We start from the raw sequence: 20379 nt of genomic DNA, 5'->3' as shown, positions 1-20379 counted from the left end.
GGGTTTGGTGAAGCAAAGGGCAGTCGTGGAAAGATACAGTAAGACAGATGGAATGAGCTAAGTGTAGTTAAGTGGGAGACATGGCAAGACGTGTTTGTTGGATTCTTCCCAGCATCCATCAGTCCTAGAGACAAGGATGTTCCTTTCCTCCAGGTACGGGGAGGGCATCTCTCATGTGAGGGGCTCTGACTTGCTTCCAGGGATGATCCGGAAGTCCTTCCTGTACCTGCCATTTTCTCAAACCCCGTCAGCTTAAAGTATTCAATACACCAAAGTGCCATATTTTGAGGTAGCAGGTCCTAAACCCCATCATGAGAAAATAAAAAGTCATGATATCACCAAAATTATTTTTATTTAAATAGCAAACACAGTGCAGACTGAATTTCATATTCTCTTTGTATCACCCGATGCTGTACCAAAGCCATTTCTGTGTTGCTAGAGTCTGCATAATTATCATTTTTAATAGGTGCATATTATTCCACTTTCCTGGCCTCTATTCTATGGCTTTAACCATTTCACAACATTGGCTCAATTCATGAGAGGTATTGGAGGGAGGGATGCTAACCAAGGCTGGAAATTTTTTCTCCTTCCCTTTTAATCCTACATTTGACATTGCTTATGGGTCTATGGAGATGAGGAAGGAGAGTGGGGAGGGGGGTGCTGTCAGGGGGAGTAGAGAGAGGATAGTCGTTTGCTTGGGATGCTTTTGAAAAGTCTGTTTTCCTCCTCTGCACTTGGGTGGTGCACCCTCTTCATTGCAGGGCCAGCCCCAGGAAACCACGTGCCCACCTTCCTCCGAGACCAGGTGTAGTTAGAGAAGAGACCGAAATCTGCCAGTTTCATGTGTTTATTACAAGCCTGGAGTGTGCGGGCCCCAATAAGGAGGAGATGTGAACCACGCCCAGCTGTGCCGAGGAGACCTCCCATTCTGTCCCCAGCAAGGACAATGGGTGATGGGCATGGAATTCTGGGTCTACAGAGAGTCAAAGTACTTAATGTTAAATAATGTGGCATCGTCTTGATCACAAATTAATTATCTTAGAACAACCCTGTGCCTAATGACTGGACTTGCTGGGGTGATGTGAAGGAAAAAAAACACCTTCACCTCATTCATTGTGGCAAATGGCATATTCCACATAAAACAAGGGCCATAATCTGGGTACTTCTCACGGTGACAATTGTAAACTATAATATTTTGATAATATTATTTTTATTGTTATCCAAAAAAAGCTTTTCTAGGAATGTTTTTGTGCATTTAGATATTTGGGGAGTCAGAAATTTTCTTTCGGATTCATTTTTAGGAACAGGATTATTTGAGCTCAAATTGAACATTTTTTCAGAGAAAGAGAGAAAAAAAGTGAGTCGTGTTATGAGAACAACAATAGAACTAATTACCAAGATCACAAAGGTAAATATAAGACTCAGAGCCCCATTTATACACCAGACACAGAGGGTTTTAAACAGCAGGATACAGAAGTTAGAGAGGCTGAAGACAATTTTGTCGCACACCAACTTCTCGAAATGAATCCTCTCAAACACACCTCTATAATCCTGTTTTAACAAGAGGAACCTTCAAACAGGATTAATCAAGCCAAAGACTCCACTGGGAGGGGCCTGTCAGTTGAAGCTCCCAGAGATGAGGTCACGTAAAGGGAGACCAGCAGGGAGGTGGAATATCGGTACCACGTTGAGGAGGGGCTCAGCATCCTTGCACATTGATATTCCGAATCTAGCCCAACGCGAAAAGCCTTAGAAGTCAGCTAGTGATGTCCTCTTGATTTCTAAAGCGGTGATGAACAGTATCACTGGCAAAATCAGCATAACTGAGCCGGCATCATTAGCGAGGAAGTCAGCTGGCCCGCGCTGCATTCAGATCCACACGATTCCAGCTGTGAGCATCACTGATGTTTGTTCCGGAACATCAAGTCCTGTGGCAGAATCTGTGAGGGGCCGCCTCCCTGACAGCGCTAGGAAGTGCGAAGTCGAGCACGAGGGAAGGAAATACTTTCCAGACAGCAGCAGATGCTCCTAGATCAAATATTTCTGTGAAAAATCACAGAAGAATCAACTGATAAAACAGCAAAGGCTATTTTAGTGGCTTCCATCACGTTAAAACGACAACAACAACAAAAAGCCTCTCGTCTGAGCTCAGCTTCCCCGTCAGAAGAGGGACGGCTGAGGTGACATCGCAGTCGTGGATCTACGTGCAGTTTTGGAGCAGAGGTGACTGTGCTGTTCCACAAGGGATAATTTTACTAGCAGGGACGGGGGCAAATTAGAAGTATTACTATCCCAGACATGAGGCAGGAGAAAACAAAAAGACAAAACAAAAACCAAAAAATAGACAAAAGCAAGAAAGAGTGAGGGGTATGATGGGGGTGGAAGAGCGTTCTGGAATAATTCTTTTACTCCGTGGTCCATTCAGAGCTGGTTTGCCTCTTAGAAGAGGAGGAAACATGGTCTCAAATCGAACCCCCTTGACTACTGCTAAAATGTCACGGCATGTCGAATTCCTGCAGAGTTTTGGGTGAAAAAAGAATCAAGAATTGCACAGAACTGGCATTCAACTGAAGCACTTTTGCAGTCTTGAGGCCCTCCCTACCTCCGGCCTCCCCTACCTCCTACGTGCCACCCAGGCTTGAAACTCAGCCCCTTTAAGAACTCTCTCTCTAAGCTGCTGAGTGCCGTAGGTGGTCCAAAGGATTTGGAGCAGTGGTCACAGGGGATCCATCTTTGTGGCTTTCTTTCTCTTCTCACGTCCCTCCATCCCTGGGAGACAGAAGCTCCAAATTCTCCCTCATCCCTGCAGAGCGGCTGACTCTGCCCTACTCCATCTCTGAACCTGCACATCCACCTGGATCAAGATGCTCGCTCACCTGTGTCCTCTCCAGGCACATCTTCCTAGAGGCCCTCATGGATCTGAATACCGCAACATTCTTCTTCCTCTTGTTTTTTCCAGTGAGGTCATTTTTTTTTCCACCACCAGCTCTGAACTTAAGCTTTAAGACAAAGTCAACTGGGGCATCTACATGAGAGATAGACCGAGAAGCTCACCTATCCTGCGCCCCTGCCTCGTCTTGGTTTTGCCTTTGCTGTCCCCACCTCGGGGTAACTGGGACTGCTACCACCCTGCATCTAAAGAACTGGTCCTGCCCCAGTTCTGGGTTTTGTGGGAGGCAGAGCACAGATGCTCAATCACATCTCTCTTGTCATACTGAGATGAGATTAGAATTAAGTCACCTTTCCAGGCCCGGGACACAGAAGCTCACTGGCCATCACTGGAGGGCTCTGGATGGTTCTCCGAGTGTACTTTTACAGTGGCTCCTCCCTCACTCAGCTTCTCAAACCAGAAACCTGAGGTCCGGCGGTCACTTTCTCAGCCTCCTCCTCTCCAGGGCTCTGCTCTCTGTGGAATCAAACACTTCGTCTACCTCTGGGACATTCTCAAGCCCGTCCACGTTTCTCCATCCCATCACTACCTGGGTTCATCTCTCCTCAAAATCACCATGGTTGTCTCCCAGTGGGCTTTTTGGACCTTCTCATTTATTTCAACCCAACAATTTTATCTTTTAAAACAAAGGCAAATCTGGTCATGTTAATCTTATGGTTTTCCTTCTGTGTTTTCTGTTGAGTTGGGAATAGGAGTGACTTTGCACTTGGTGTTCCCTTGGCGTAGAACACACTTCCCAAGCTGTCCATGGGGCTTGATAACCTCACTTCCTTCAGATCTTTGTTCAAGCATCGCTCTGACCACCCTTCATAAAGCTGCAGCCCCCATACCTCTGATCCCCCTCATTCTCCTGTTTCCCTGTGGGATTCCTCACCGTCTGACCTGTGAGAGCTTGGCTGTTCCTTACGGGACCCCTCTTCCTGTTCCTCCCCTGCCCCCAGTGTGAGCTCCGTGAAGTAGGGACCGTGTACCTTCTGCTCGTTGCTCTAGTCTCAGTACCTGCGATAACGCACGTCGCACAGCAGGCACTCAACAAACGTTTGCCAAGTGCTGAGTTAAACAAAGCTCTCAGAAGCAGGTGGTGGGTCAGGATGCAAATCCCAGCGATCAGGCTCCAGAGGCCTTAGTGTTCGCCATTAACGAGCTTCCAGGTACCAGACAAGGTGCCACCCAGGAACTTAAAGTAAGACACAGAATACATTTTGGAAAGAATTACACATGGTAGATGCCATTAACAGATCACAATGAGTCCACAAGAGACCATGGAGACACACGAGGTAGGAAAATGTCATTTTGTAGCATTTGGAGGTGACAACTTTATACACCATCAAAAGAAAACACAGCTCAGTGCAAACCCATGCAGTGGTTTCCAGAATTATCAAAAAATGCTTCGTGGTAAAGGCTTTAAAGAGAAACATAAATATATTATTAGGTTCTGGGGGAGGAGACTTGTTGAACTCAAGCAAGCAAATAAGTAACAATAACCAAACAAAGGAAAACGTGGTGGTCTGCTTGTCCACGTCAGGTGCAAAGGGAAGACCAGTCTTCACCATCCCTTCCCCGCTGGTCGGGGGGGGGTCATGAGAAGGAAGGATCCCACCCTCCACCCCGTGGACAGGTCCCAGGCAGCCCAGGGATGCTGATGGAAGCATCCGGAAACTTAAAAGTACTTGCAGAAAGTGGATTCCTCCCACCTGCAGGGCTTGGTGGGGAACACCTCAGAGAACAAACAGCCCGTCATCACCTCGTTCAGCCAGACGCCAAGGGCCTTAGACGTGCCTTTTACAGAGACGGAAACTGACAAAGAAAGGCAATCCTCTACCTCAGTGCCTTGAAGTCAAAAATTAATAGCATTAAAAAATATCTTAACCATTAAGAAATTTGAAATAAAAAAAACCTCCCAAATAATAATTGATGAGTCTTTATTAAAACCTACAAGCCAGCTAAGCCTGTACCCAATAAATTTGTTTCTGAGTGACCAGCCTTCAAAATACTGGGTCATTCAGCAAGACGTGTGTCCTGGGATATTCATCGGAGCCTTCTGTGTAACAGTAGAAACCTTGGGGGACATCCAGATGTCGTCAGTAGGGGTACCTGTCAATAAATTACACAACCACTCAGCCACTCAGCCACCTTTTCCCCCCAACTGTTTGTCCATTTAATGTATTTGTTCCTCTGAACATCGCCAGGCAGGCTGGGAGTTTAAAGATGGGGGCAGAGGACTTGGGCAGAGACAGCGTGTCCTCGCTGAGTCACATTCAGCAGTCACATCGCTAGAACGCGGGGACGGAATGGCTCCAAACCCACAGCGCCCACCCCGCCACGGTGACGCTGTCTCTGACCCGAGAGAAGAGCTGAGTGGAGGCTCCCCAAAAGTTGGGGGGGTCCTTGTTTTGTTTGCATGTGTACCCCCAGATCCCGGGGGAGAAGCGGACAGGTAGCTGTCAATAAATACTGACTGAGTGACTGGGTCTCTGAAATTTCTGTTACTGAAAGCAAACCAGAGCGAACTCCGGCGTGAACCATTCGTGCCTGGGGAGGCCGTGCGTGCATAGGTCCACACACTTGCACGGGCCCACACGCGTGCACGGAGGCGCCCAGGCCGGGGGCAGGTGGGAGGCGCCCCCAGCCCTGCCCGCGGTTACCCTAGGAGAGGAAGAGAATCAGGACTGAGGGGTGGGAGAGGTGGGGGGGGACCCTTCTTGTTGAGAATAGCCTTGAGTTCTTTAACTATTTTGCAACAAGAACGTTTTCATCCATTTAATTTTTAAAGACACAAAAGATAAAGAGACTAAAAGGGAATTCATAAATAAATCCCAAAGCTGGCTCTCTGAGGACTGGCTGGAGAGAGCTCCGGTAAATCTCAAGAAAAAGTATACATTATACGTACGAAAACCAGAAATGAAAAACTGTGGCTATTAAACCACAGGACAAGACTGGACACAATGACACAATGACATGCCAATAAACTTTACACTGTCAATAAAGGGACATTTCATTCCTGCCCATATATTCAGTGAAAAAAGTTAATCGAAGGAGAAACAAAAATAGATTTATAATGATGAAAAGAATTTAAACAAAATCAAAAAGTAGAAAAAATGTAAAAAGCATTGCCTCCTCCCCAAATTCACTGAGGAATTCGTTTAACTTTTCCAAGAAAAGGGACTCCCTATACTTCATAAGTTCTTCCAGGTAAAGAGAGGAAACAACACTATTCTTTTTATGTAAAAACCTTTTTTTCTAATATTAGCACTTCTGTCAAAGATAGCATATTATTAATAGAGTTGCAAATATCCTAAATAAAGTACTTACAAATAAGTTCATAGATAAATATATAATTTTTCAATATGTCAATGAAGGCTTATTTCAGGGAGTCAGAGGTCACATAATGGTAGGAAATCCATTAACACAAACTTCAGATTAAAAGATAAAAACAGAAAAATGTCAACAGGTGCTGGAGAAGCATTAAATAAAGTTTAACAATCATTCTCATTGGTGAAAAAAAAAAACCCTCTAAAGGAACTAAGTACTCCATCCTGTACCGAATAAAGCATTAGGGCTAAAGAGATAAAAGTATTTCCAATAAAACCTGACGTGGAGTTCAAACATTGCTAGAGAAGTTCCAGCAGTAAGAAAAGGCATAGCTTTTATTTAAAAGACACAGCACAGAAAACAAAATTATCCTTGTGACATAACTGGGTACCTAGAAAACTCAAGAGTCACAAATTTAAAACGATCAAACCTAATAAGAGAGCCCATCAAAAAGGATGGATTTCAGGGGATGAACACAAGTCAATTATTAGGACATATACTAAGACTGACTTACAAAAACAGCCTAACTTGTGGTCCTTAAGGACGTTAGGAGTAGGTGGCTGATGAAGGGGGTCTTGCTGGACCCCCATGAACAGGATGGACAGTTGGCAGCTTGAAGCTGTCCCTTCACAAAGGGCTGAGCCCACGACAACATGAACTTTAACAGCTGAAATCTTTGTAACATTTTGAAACCTTTTCCTCTTTCAGTTATTTGTGTTGCTCTCTGTCTGTGTCTCCATGGAGATTATCTCTTTTAAAAAAGATAAGAAAACCGGCATCTGGGCTGGTGGTCTGGCCACCCCGGATGAGACCCAGGCAGGAAGGTGTCTCTCTTGGCACCCAGAGCACTAACCCTGGAGAGTGTGCTGTGGCCCCACCTGAGTGGAGGGTTGGGCGGGGTCTCACCTGAGCCCAAGGGCTGGTCCTGGTTGCTCAGCAGGAGGAGAGTCAGGGGATTGCCTGGGCGTCCGTCCTGCATGGCTCTGGGCCAGCTCAGGAACGCCGGGAGATGACCTCTCCTAAAGGAACGCACCTGCTGTTGCTTCCGCCGCCACCATCCCGCCATCCACGGACAGGCAGGGAGGGTGGCAGGCTGGGAAGCCAAGTAATGCTTCCTGGGTTTCAGGCAGGAAACCTATTTTTGTCCAGCATTGTCTGAAAGAGTGATTTTCACAACTGCAGGCCATACCTGTTACAGGATAGAGAATCTGTTCGGTGGTTTTGAGCAACATTATTTTAAAAAAATGAAACTACAGGGAAGAGGAGGCTAGAGGACTTCACAGTGAGAGCTGTGCTGTCGTGTGATATTTGGGTTTCAGGTGCATGTGTGAGTGTGTGTGGTGTGTGACTGTGTGTACCGGCTCATGATGGAAAAGTATGTCATCCTGTGGGTCAAAGGCCCCTTGTCCTTGGTTCTGGAGGAAGAAAGAGAGGACGGTGACAGAGGAGGGCAAACTCCCATAGGCAAGGGGCTCCAGAGTAAGGAGTTACTAGCAGCATCAGGAAGCTGGATGTAGTAAACACATCCTTACGTACCTGGAGGCAAAGCCACCAGAAGATGCTCCAGCCAAGCCCATGGCATCATCCTTGCCCGCCCTTCCTCTCTCAGACATGCATCTAAACCATATGCAAATAAGGCCCGCTTTGCCTTTAATCTGTATCCGGCATCCAACCACGTCTCATGATTTCCTCTGCAAAATGGAAGCCAGAATATAAAAAGCTGCTGCATTAAACCTGGCGTTGGGCGACTCCCTAGGAAAGACAACTTATGACTTTATTCTGGTTATTTACAATGAAATTTGTGACCCAGTGGAATGAAAGACAGCACACTTGTAAGAGCCACGTTACCCACCGTTTTACTTTTCAGCTGATGACACAGCCTCCTTCACTGTGATGCCCATGACTTCCGTGAAACTGGCTCTCTGAGACCACGACCCTTCAGCCTCGAAGCTCTCCTGCCTCCGTGGGGGCTCTGACTGCGGGTTGGGGTTGTGGTACAGAGACTTCCGTTTCTGCCTCAGGACCCCGGGCAACCTTGAGCTACCTCAGCCCCTTGGAGGTTGATGTTGATGGTTCTGATCGGCCCAGGGGGAAGCTACCTAGCTCATCTGTGCTGTGGTTTATCCATTTTTAAAAAAGGTGAAGCAGTTGTTATTCCCTGAGTCACGTTATATTTTTGTGACCAGTGGTAACACCCTTAGAATTATCTGTAAAATTTACATGGTGAAATCAATGATGCATAAAATTAAGCAGTATGCCATGTCTGCTTCTGGAAAATCTAGAAGAGCAGCATGCACTTTCTGGGGAGATTGTCAACGTGATCTTCAGATGAGACGCTGAACTTGCAGACGAGCTAGTGGTTGAGGACCGGTCAGCACATTGTGATTCCTGCTGGGTCACCAACCACATGGTGTGATAGGGAAGAACAAATCCGACTCCGTGTGAGCTCTGTTCCTTTAGCTCTAACCTCGTGCTAAGTCATGCTGGTTCTGCACATTTTGTAAAAGAATGTTGCTTTGAGCCTGAAATAGACAGGAAAGCCCATTCTCAAGGCTCTGACCATTAAGGGTAGGATACTTTCCCATTCATAGACAGAGAAAAAGCTGAAGAACAGAGACTAATATTGGTCTTGTTGGAGGTTTACAGGAACATCTTGACCTGACCCACGTGGACAGCTGCAAGAACAAAGGATTCTGACACCACGAAGTTTGCAACAAACAACCACACCCCCTCCCCCTTTTTATTATAAAAGGAGCCTGAATTCTGACTTGGGGAAGATGGTTCTCCAGGACATTAGTTGGCCGTCTTCTTGGTCTGCCAGCTTTCTGAATAGTCGTTATTCCTTGCCCCAACACCTCGTCTCCCAATTTGTTGTCCTGTTGTGCGACAAGCAGAATGACTTTGGACTCTGTAACAATGGTACCACCCACAGTCCTGGTTTATCTCATGAGCCCCACGACTGAGAAGCCATAACTACTCAGGAAGGTGTTGGAACAGTAAGTTTGCACATAACACAACTGGCTGCTTCCCAAGATGGCAGGCTGAGCACAGCAGTGGTTTGATTTCGGTGCTTTTGCATAAAATCCTCTATTCTATCAAATAAAATTGCAGAAAGATGTCAATTACTTAGAAATTGCAAGCTCTTCTACTTTTTTTTGTTTTGTTTTGCTTTCCTCATTAGCGCTTCTGTCCCTAGTCCTGTGCCAAATATTATTGTAGGCAGACAAAGATTGAATGATGTACAATTAACACGTACAGAGGACATTTTAAAGGACTGCTGGGAAAAAAATGATCAAACTGTAAGCATTTTATCTGGAGAAGAACTGTTTTGCTATTACAGCATCCAATGAGTCTAGTGGTGTTAGACCCTGGTATTTGGACAAGGAGATACCCACTCAGGGATGAAGTTTGAGTCCTCAGCATGAGCAAGTCTCACACGCAGGAGAGTGGTGGACATGAACTAGTTCAATTGCATCTTTAGAGGAAACATGAAATCTGTTTGTAAGATGATGGGCTGGAGTCAAAGCGGCATTCTGTGGCCGTGGAGTCTAGGATGCCAGCTCATTCATTTGTGAGTCATTCCTTGGGTTTGATCTCAGCTGTTTGTCATTCTACCTGCAGGCACTGCCTTGTGTTCAGTGTGGGGCATGCTCAGGTCTGCCCACCTGCCTGCCCTCGCACTGCTTGGCTCAAGTGTTATTTCTGAGAAGCTTTCCTCCAAACCCCCAAGGCAGATTTAAGTCCTTGTGCCTTTGAGCTCTTACAACACTGTTTACTTCCTTTCGTTTTACTTAGCACATCTCATTGCAACTGCCTCTTCCACTAGATTGTAAATTTCTTGGAAGTAGATATTTTTCTAAATTCATCTTGGAGTTCCTAAACCTGACATAGTAGCCACTTGTATTAATTAGCTATTACCAGGTAACAAATCACCCCAACCAACAAGTAAATAGCAGAGGCCAGATTAAAACCAGATCTTCCAAAGTCTACTTTAGAATTCTTATTTCTGTCCCCTGACTCCACTAGTGGTTAACACAAAAGTCCCCAAAGGTACTGATTGTGGAAATGAAATCCTAGAAAGGAGTGAATCGCATGCCAGTGAGTGCATTTAGGGACTCTGTTGGTCTTATCCCTTTTCCATCCAAACACCTATTTTGACTATGTGGGAGATTGTGTAAGGTGATCACCTGTGCCCTCAGGAGTTGCTACAATAGTTCTCAAAGTGTGGTCCCCACAGCATCGGCATCACCCACTCCCTGGGCCCCACCCCTACTGAATCAGAAACTCTGCAAATAGGGACCAGCTACTGTGTTTTCACAAGCCCCCCAAGTGATTCTGATGCATGTTCAAGTTAGAGAACCACTGATCTAGAAGATTCCAAGTCACCACCAGCCTATGGGTGCCCACTCTGATGGTATATGGGGCCAATGAAGTAAAGGAGACCTTAAATACGTCAAGACATCCTTCCCACGTCTACAGATACTGCCGTCAGAGTCAGGACAGGAGAGGATGGAGAACGGATTTATGCAGTGACATCTGGAGGGCTTTTATTGTTGTGACTGTCCATTTTTACATTTGGTGGAGTTAGGTTGGAAAGACTGGCTGAGCTGTCCTACTGAGCAGAAAGTCAAGGTGATTGAGCTCAAAATCCTTTTATGGTTTACCGCGGGCCTCCTCTTTCTCAGTCCTCTCGAGCGCTTGCCTGCCTAGGTTTAAATTTTCACGTTGGTCCCCTAAGCAGTTATCCTCAGTTTCATTTTTCCTGGCTTTGAGTGTGCTGAACCCCAAAACACAACATGTCAGGTCGTGTGATGGTTAATGCTTCATGACACTGTGGATCTGCATGTGTGGCCTTGGGGGAGGGAGTGGCTCCCCGTGACTCTGAGGATGCCAGGATGCAGGAATGTAAAGGTGAGTCAGCAGAGATGGGGCGGCCAGGTGAATGCGATGCTGCAGCTTCACCTCGTACTGTTTCCTCTCTGCTTAAAGAATCAGCCTGGGTGTCCTCTTCCGGGAAGACCACCGTCACAGGCTGGGGTAGATCTCCATCCCTGTGCTCACGTCTGCAGTAGTGATCATCATACAGTGCTGCAACCTTCTGGTTGTTTATTTAACTCTCCTCTGCTCTGGGTCCTTGAGCACGAGGTCCGTGAGTCAGGTCTTTGTATTCCAGCAGCCCAGCCCCGAAGGTTTAACTTAATGATTGACCATATAGCACTGCCCAGTAGATGTCTGTTGAGAGAACAAAGACTCCAAAGAAACTTTCAGACTCAATTCCTGGCAGGTGGGATCTAAGGAGGTAACCACATCAGGATACCTCTCGCCTGCGTTTGCAGCAGGAATAAATTCCGGACCATTGTGAGAATCAGCCTTCTCTGGGAACACCAGGTCACAACCAGGGAACACTGGAGAAACAAACTCGCTCATCCAAGGAGACAAGAGAAAGAAAATCCAAAGGAGAAAGATAAAAGAGGCCAAGAGGAATGCAGGTTTATCAGGAAACTCACAGCAAGGTGGTATACCAGTGGCTCCCTCTTTTTTAAGATTAAACTTTTATTTTGAGATCAGTGTAGATTCACATGCAGTTGTAAGAAGCAATATGGAGAGATCCTACTACACTTGGCTCAGTTTCCAGAGACAGCATCTTGCAACACTGGAGCCCAAGCTCAAACCAGAAACTGACATTGATACAATTGACAGGTGTTATTTCAACTCACCCAGTTTTATCTGTGCTGGTGTGTGTGTGTGTGTGTGTGTGTGTGTGTGTGTGTGTACGTGTGTGTATTTGTTTCCATAGAATTTAATCACACATGTAGGGCCATGCATCCACCGCCAGTGTCATAGGTTCCAACCTCACATGGCCCTGCTGTGACCACACCCAACACTTCCCATCCCCAACCCCTGGCAACCACTAATCTAATCTCCATGTCTTTAATTTAGTCATTTCAAGAATGTTACATACATGGAAGCATAGAGGATGCTAACTTTTGGGGATGGCCTTTTCCCACTCATCATATTTTCCTGAAGATCCATCCAAGTTATTGAATGTATCATTAGTTCGTCCCCTTTTACTGCTGAGTAGTAAGTCCACCTGTTGGTTGTGCCTCCCTTTGCTTAGTCACTCACCCATGGAAGGGCATCTGGGGCTGCGTTTCTCTGGGATAAATATGCACTCGGTCATCTGGTAATTGCACAGTTAGTGTTATAAGAAATCGAGTGGCTTATCTTTTAAGTGGTTCTTATGTCCCCTTGAGAAGGAGAAGATAAAAGTCTAGAATCAACCCACATGAAATCCCTCACCCTGAGACACCTCCTAATGGGCCCTGACTGTCCAGACAGCACCAGAGTAGAGAGCAGGTGAGGTGCCAGGATGGGAAACTTAAGGTGGCCCCTTCCCCCGCCCTGAGAGTGAGCCTCCTCTGGTTCCACGCCTAGGGCGCTGCTGACCCTGCCCTCACCCTGGGGAGCACTTTCCAAATAGTCACCTGGAGGCACTGGTTCCTTGGCCAGGTTTAAAAAAAAAAAGGGAGAAAGGGTCACAAGTTTCTACCATATGATCCAGCAATCCCACTTTTGGGCATATGTTGAGAAGGAACTCTAATTCAAAAAGATACATGCACCCCAGTGTTCATAGCAGCACTATTTACAATAGCTAAGACATGAAACAATCTAAATGTCCATCAACAGATGACTGGATAGAGAAGTTGTGAAGTTATTTTATATATATATAGTTATATATGAAGTTATGTGAAGTTATATATATATATATATATATAGTGGAATACTACTCAGCCATAAAAAGAATAAAGCAGTGCCATTTACAGCAACATGGATATACCTGGAGATTGTCATTTTAAGTGAAATAAGCCAGAAAGACAAAGAAAAATACCATATGATATCACTCATATGTGGAGTCTAAACAAAAAAGACAAATGAATTTATTTATAAAACAAAAACAAATTCAGACATAGAAAACAAAGCTACGTTTACTGCGGAGGTGGGGAAGAAGAGTGGGAAGGGGTAAGTTAGGAGTTGGAGATTTGCAGATAGACACTACTATACATAAAATAGATAAACAACAAGGTCCTACTGTGTAGCACAGGGAAATATATTCAGTATCTTGTAGTAACCTATGATGAAAAAGAATATGAAAAGAAATACATGCATGTATATGTATGACTGAAACATTACACCAGAAACTGACACAACATTGTAAACTGACTAGACTTCAATTTAAAAAAGGGTCACAAGTTTCAAGCTCGGCACGTTTAAGATTCTTAAGGAGATTGTTGGGCGGTTTCCTCCCTGGCTGCGAGCAGCTGCGCCCTGGATGAGATGCTGAGGACAAAGTGGACGGTGTGTAACCATGGAGATCTGTGGGAAAAGGGCTCGGAGGCTCCGGGCGCCGCTCACCCCCGCCAGCCTGGAAGTCTGCAGGAAAGGGCCCTGCCCGGTCCTGGGAGCTTGGCTGGAGAGAGGAAAGCAGGGAGGGTTAAACTAGACAAGCTGTCTTCCTGAGCTGGTGCTCAGGGTCTGTGAAATGAGAGGAAGGATGCTCAGGGGACAAGGAGGGTCTGTTTGTGGTTGGCTTTGCAGCCATGCGCATGCTCTGTGCGCTTCCTGAGTCCCGGGCAGAAAAGATGGGGTCCCTGGTGTGGGCACCCTTTTCTCCACGGGTGAAGCACTGACAGCCGCCTCTGCAACGTAAGTTGTTAATGCACCAGTCCCTGAAAAGCACGGCCGTCAGAGAACCTGCCCTCTGCGGACTTGGTCCGTGCAAGGATGGACTTCCGGGGGACGTCGGATTGACCACCCTCAAGGGTGGGCTGGGGCCCACCGCGGACACGGGCGCTTCCCCGACTTCAGGCCTGTGTTCATAAAGGAAAATCTCTATCAAAAACTACCCACAATTGTTTGAATTTCCCAGTCCAAGTGAAGCCACATCCCGCTGGAGCACAGGAGGTAGCTTGCATCCTCCCAGCAGTGGGGAGCTGGAGCGCTGGTACCCCGATCAGTGCTGTGCATCCAACAGTGCGGGCGCCGTGGCGGCGGGCTATTTCCAAACACCGCGGGATGCAGGAAGAGCTGTCCTCCACAGAAAGGCGGCTGGGTGTGAGGAGACGAAGCGGTTTTGTGCTTGGTGGGGAACTTGGCTCCTGGGTCTGCAGGGCATTCCACACGGTGTGGCCCGTGCAGTCGGCGTGTGGCTGGCTGGGCTCGGCGCATCACCGGGATGACTAAGGACCTTGATGGGGAAAGAGGTGGTGCCTCTGAGGCTGAGCACCGGCACAAGAGCCCCTGCCCAGGCGTCCGTTGCTATGGCGGTTTGGCAGTTTCCACTTCCTCAGAACTGTCTTGCTTTGACTTCCAAGGAAATAGGGGAAAGGTCAACAGACAATTGGGAAGTAAAATCCACAAGCAGAGCTGACAGGATCCTGTGGGTGGCATTTCTGCCAAGAAGTTGTGTGCCTGTGCGTGTGTTTGAACACCGTGTGTGGTTACGCACGCGTGTCTGTGTTCACCTTTCTGCGAAGGCGTCTGCACGTGTGTGCCTGTGTGTGGTATGTTTATGGAAGTGACCCTGTGTGTCTGTGTGTCTGACTTTGTATGCGTGTCTGCGTATGTGAGTGAGTGTGTGTCTACGCGTGCCCCTGCAGATGCGCGTGTGTCTGATGGCGGCGGTGGGGGGTTTGTCTGGTGCTCAGGGTGGGGCAGAAACAAAAAGAGAACCATGAAGAGAATCACTGGGCAAAGGGCTGAAGTCAGCGCTAGAAATCGGAGCAGTGTGCCTCTGGGAGAAGGATGCCAAATTCCAAAGCAAAATATGTCTTTGTTTTCTTGTTGTGACCTTTGCTGGAAAGCACGCCCCAGGCTCCAGCATCACAGGGCCCATGCAGTTCCTTTCCTCCTGAGGAAGTGAAAGGAGGTGCGGTTCCAGCTCTGGTCTACTTGCCTAAATGCCTGCCCAGCTGGGCTCCCCACGCGAGGCCTCAGCTCCCATACTTCCCCTTTCTCTGAAGTCCCTGTGTCTTCCTGATCTAAGAGTTTAACCTCTGTGGCCAGAGCGCGCTGACATGAGCTAAGCCTCTGGCTTGGTTGCACAGGGATTCTCAGCAGACTGGAATCCTTTGGGATGTTGCCAGCCATGATGCCAATCCTTGTTCTGTTTGGGCAAGAGTATGTGCGTGTGTCTGTGTGTATGTCTCTGTGTGTGTATCTGTGTGTGTGTCTGTGTGTGTGCACACGTGTGTGTCTGTGTGTGTGTGTGTGTGTGTATGGAGAAGGAGGAGAAACTGAGGACACGGGCAGCGGACAGCGGAGGGATAAAGAAACAGCAATCATTCCGCACCCTCACGTTCCCTAAAACCCTCCGGCTTCCGTCTTTGCCAGCCTCTTGTTTAGAGTCGAGAGTCTGGGGGCCAAGGTGCCTTTGTCTCACTTACAGGGAGACGTGTGTGTCAGTTACCTTCTGCCACAGAAATGCAGTGCAAACATCATGCCGAAACTCAGTGCTTTACTTACCATTCCACTTGTGTATCTATTTTATTAAATCATTTTATTTATTTTCAACTGTTGGGCTTGACCCAATCAGATCAGGGTCCTTACAAAAGACTGGGACCTTTCTGGAGACAGTGTGAGAGGGACTGTTCAGGAGGGAAGTTGAACGCTGGCTTTGGAGATGAAGAGGCCACATTGCAAGGAATGCAGGCGGCCTCCAGCAGCTGAGAGTGGCCTCTGGCTGACAGTCCTCAAGGAAGCAGGGATCTCTGTCCTATAACCCCAAGAAATCAAATGCTACCACCAACCTGAATGAGCCTACAAGTGGGTTCTCCTCCAGAGCCACCAGAAATGAAAGTAGGCAGGTGGCCACCCTAGTTTCAGTCTTGTGAGACCCTGAGCAGAAAAAACCAGTTGAGCCCTGCCTGGGATTTCTGCCCTACAGAACTCTGCACTATGAATGGGTTTTGTCTCAAGCAGCTAAGTTGGTGGTATTTGTTACGTAGCAGTAGGACACTCATGCAGCCCAGCTACTTTCTTTGACTGAGAAAGGAAGAATTCAGAAGGAAAGATCACATACTAATATGTTACTAAAGTAGCCTGCTACGCCTGCATTGATACTTGGTGTCCCACCGCGGAGAGGAATTGCCTAAATTACCATGTCTTCACCAGCAATGAGTTTCATTATTTTATTTTAATTGTTAACCAGTGAAAATGATGTCAGAGAGGGCAAACCTAAATAAAGGCCTGGAAATAATCAATGTTGGAGTAAAAATCCGCATGGACATCTGTAATCATTTCTTCGGCCGTAGTTCTACAAATGGAATAAAATTAAAGCATGTGTTTAATGATTTACATTAAATAACTTCAGGATTTTCCAAAGGAGTTTCCAACGGCCATGCAGAAGATTTCACATGCCTGCCAACACAAGTTTTGGTTGTTTTCTTGGGTTTTTGTGTTTGTTTAAATAAGATTTTTATTGACATAAGGCCTCGCATTAGTTTTTAGGGCTTCCATAGCTAATTCCCACAACCAGACGTGTATTTCACAGGTCGGGAGGCTGGAAGTCTGAAGCCGAGGTGTCGGTAGGACCATGCTCCCTCCAAAAGCTCTAGGGGAAGATCCTTCTGTTGGAGAGAAAGACATTTTCCTCTGCCCTTCTAGGTTCTTCCAACTGATTGAAGAATTAAGTTGACATGAGACAGATGAACAGGAGAAAAGCAAGCAAAAGTTTACTGGCGCGCATACATGGGAGGGACCCAGGAAGACTGAGCAGCTCCCCCGGGTGGTCGGAGCTCTCACCTTAAACACCATCTTCAGCTAAATACAAAAGAGAATGTTGGGGCTGTGGTTTGCGACATCAAAGGGGAGGACAGTGATTCGCATGGTGATGGAGAAGCAAATGTTTGGTAAATAAATGTTGGCTGGTCTGGGCAGAGACAATGAGACATAAGGTGGACTCTGATCTCTAAGCCCTGCCATCCCCCCACCCCTTCTCTGCCACAGATACAGACACACACACACACACGCACACACACCCCTAGCCCGTATTCTTGGCCGTTATCTCTGCCAATAGCTTTAGTCTACCTATAATCTATATTCTTAGGCCCTTTATCTAAATTCTTCCAGCAGCCAAGGGGGAAGTCAAAAGAAAGACTTTCTGAGTCTTCTGTTTCTTAAAAATAATCAGCCTGAAACAGCCCTCATGCCAAAGACACACTTTGAGTGGTGACAACTGTCGCTCCCATTGCCCCCGTCACTTCCCTGTCTCTCCCAGCTCCGGGGAGCTGTTGTCGATTCTCGGAGTTCCCTGCTTGTTTCCCTATCTTCTGTGTACCTGCACTTTCCCTCTTTTTATAAGGACACTTGTTACTGGATTTAGAGCCCACCCTAATCCAGAATGATCTCAACTCACAATCGTTAATTTAACTACATCAGCAAAGACCCGTTTTCCAAATAAGGTCACACTCACAGTTACCTGGGATTAGGACTTAGACAAATCTTTTTGGGGATCACCAATCACCTCACTACTGACATCCACACAGAAAAGTCCACAGACCATTAGACAGTACAGTGCAGGGAATGCAGCCAATGTTGTGCAGTGACTGCACATGGAATATAACCTTTAAATTTGTGAATCGTGGGAAGGCGGCGGGAGGGGATAAATTGGGAGTTTGAGATTTACAGATACTAATATATATATAAAATAGATAAACAACACGTTTATACTGTATAGCACAGGAACCATATTCAATATCTTGTAGGAACTAAATGGTGAAAAAGAATACATGAATGCATGTATGTTCCTGTATGACTGAAGCATTGTGCTCATACAACATTGTGAACTGAATATACTTCAATAAAAATATATATACACACAAAAAACCCAAAATGGAAAAAAAATGTGAGTCATTATGTTGTATACCTGAAGCTTACATAATATTGCACATCAACTAAACCTCAATAACAAAAGAAGTTATCCCATTAAAAACTGTCCACAGATCATAAGTGGACAGTTCAATGACCTTGTAGACACTGAGTACCCCGTGTGACTAACACCCGTTACAAACCAGAGCTTCAGAGACCCCAGCAGTGCCTCCTTCCCGCCACCCCGTTCTCTCCTCCTCGGACTCAGCCTCCATCCTGCCCCCTGTCACCACCCACGAGCTTTGCCTGGGACTGAACTTCATGTAGATGGGACGCCGCATGCCTGGCACTGGGGGTGCCCCAGCTCTCCACCCTCAGTTTCTTCTAGCAGTGGACCTAGACTCACAAGAGATCCACCTCACAGTTTCCTCTACCCTTCTAGGTTCTTCCAACTGATTTAAGAATTAAGTTGAATTAAGAAGTAATAAGAGAAGTTAATGAAATGACCAGCCTCGCTGTAAGTACACCAAAGTAAGTAACTTTCCTGTTTAGAAGCATTTAACCAGTTAAAAATATAATTTTAAAAATCCCAGAGAAAGACAAATATCACGTGATTATCACTTATATGTGGAATTTAAAAATATATATATATACAAATGAACTTATTTACATAACAGAATGAGACTCACAGACGTAGAAAACAAACTTATGGATCCCAAAGGGGAAAGAGGAGGGGAAGAGATAAACAGATTGGGGATTAGCAGACACAAACGACTGTATATAAAACAGATAAACAAGGTCCTACTGTGCAGCACAGGGAACTACATTCAGTATCTTGTAATAACCTATAATGAAAAAGAATATATATGTATACAAATAACTGAATCACTACGCTGCACACCAGAAACTAACACAACATTGTAAATCAACTCGACTTTAATAAAAACAATAAATAAAAATAACATCACAAAAGATAAAAACCCCATTTACGCTAGCACCCACAAACAGGATCGCTAAGAATATCTTTAATAATAAACCTGAGGGGCCAAATAAATAAAATTGAAAATTAAGCTGAAAAACATTGTTGCTTTTAGAGCAACTACATGTTGGAATGAAAAATGCTGTGTTTTAAAATGAATAGCCTTCCCAAGTGAAACTGGAAGAGCAGAGAAGTGGAAGTACCTTCTGCAAAAAGGGAAATGAGGGTGCACTCGCTCTGCCCGACTTGCACTGTGTGGGTGAAGCTATAGCAGTCACTTCCGAGCATCACTGGTACCACAAGCAGTAGCAGGCCAATGGGCAGAGAACGGCCAGAGACTGATCAGTTATTTAACGTACGTTAAATGAGGCATCACTCATGAACGGAAAATGAAGGATTTGTCAATCAAGGATGACACAGTAATTGGCAAGATATTTGGGGAAAATATCTGTTTCTAACTTTACCACACACACAAGTAAACTCCAGATTGATCAGGGCTCAGTTATTTAAAAAAAATAAAGAAAAAGAGAGAAAAAAAATCTCCTTGGTTCCTGGACAGAGAAAGGACGTTCTAAGTTTACCAATGGAAGGCATTAAAGAGGCAAAGGGAGATTTGAATTCATATAAAAATTGTATGTCAAAAGTCACAAAATAAATGAAAGCCAAATCATAGGCTAAAAAATGTTTTCTCAATAAACAAGACTGAGGAAGAACTTAAAATGTCAATAAACAAATAGGTGAAATGAACCAATGAGAAAAGCTGGAACATTCCAGTAAGTAAACAGGCAAAGGAAAAGCTTCGAAAACTCAGAAAGATGACAGGCAGGAACCTTCTGAACAAATGACAGTGTGACAGTCTTACCAAGAATAAAGAAAAGTGAAGCGGAGGAAAAGGGCCAATCTTTGCTTCTTGACATAACGATTACTATTGACATTTGTGATGGTGCAGTAGGCAAGCTGTACGCTTTCATATCCAGCCATGGGAGAACACATGCTTATAATCTTTTTGAAAATCAATTTAGCAGTTTGTGTCCGAAGCTTAAAACATTCTAAAATAATTTAGGTGGAAAAAAACAAGAGTTTAAAACCATGTGTGTGTGTGTGTGTGTATATATATATATATATATATATATATATATATATTTATATATATATATATATATTTATATTATGTAAACATACAATGTTTTATAATATATATAAAATAATGTAAATAAAAATACTAGGAAAGAGGAAGAAAATACACCCAAACTTTGTAATGTCGCACTCTCAG

The sequence above is a fragment of the Camelus dromedarius genome, chromosome 4, assembly GCF_036321535.1.
Source record: "Camelus dromedarius isolate mCamDro1 chromosome 4, mCamDro1.pat, whole genome shotgun sequence".
Classification (NCBI taxonomy): Eukaryota; Metazoa; Chordata; class Mammalia; order Artiodactyla; family Camelidae; genus Camelus; species Camelus dromedarius.
Note: the sequence above shows the minus strand (reverse complement) of the source record.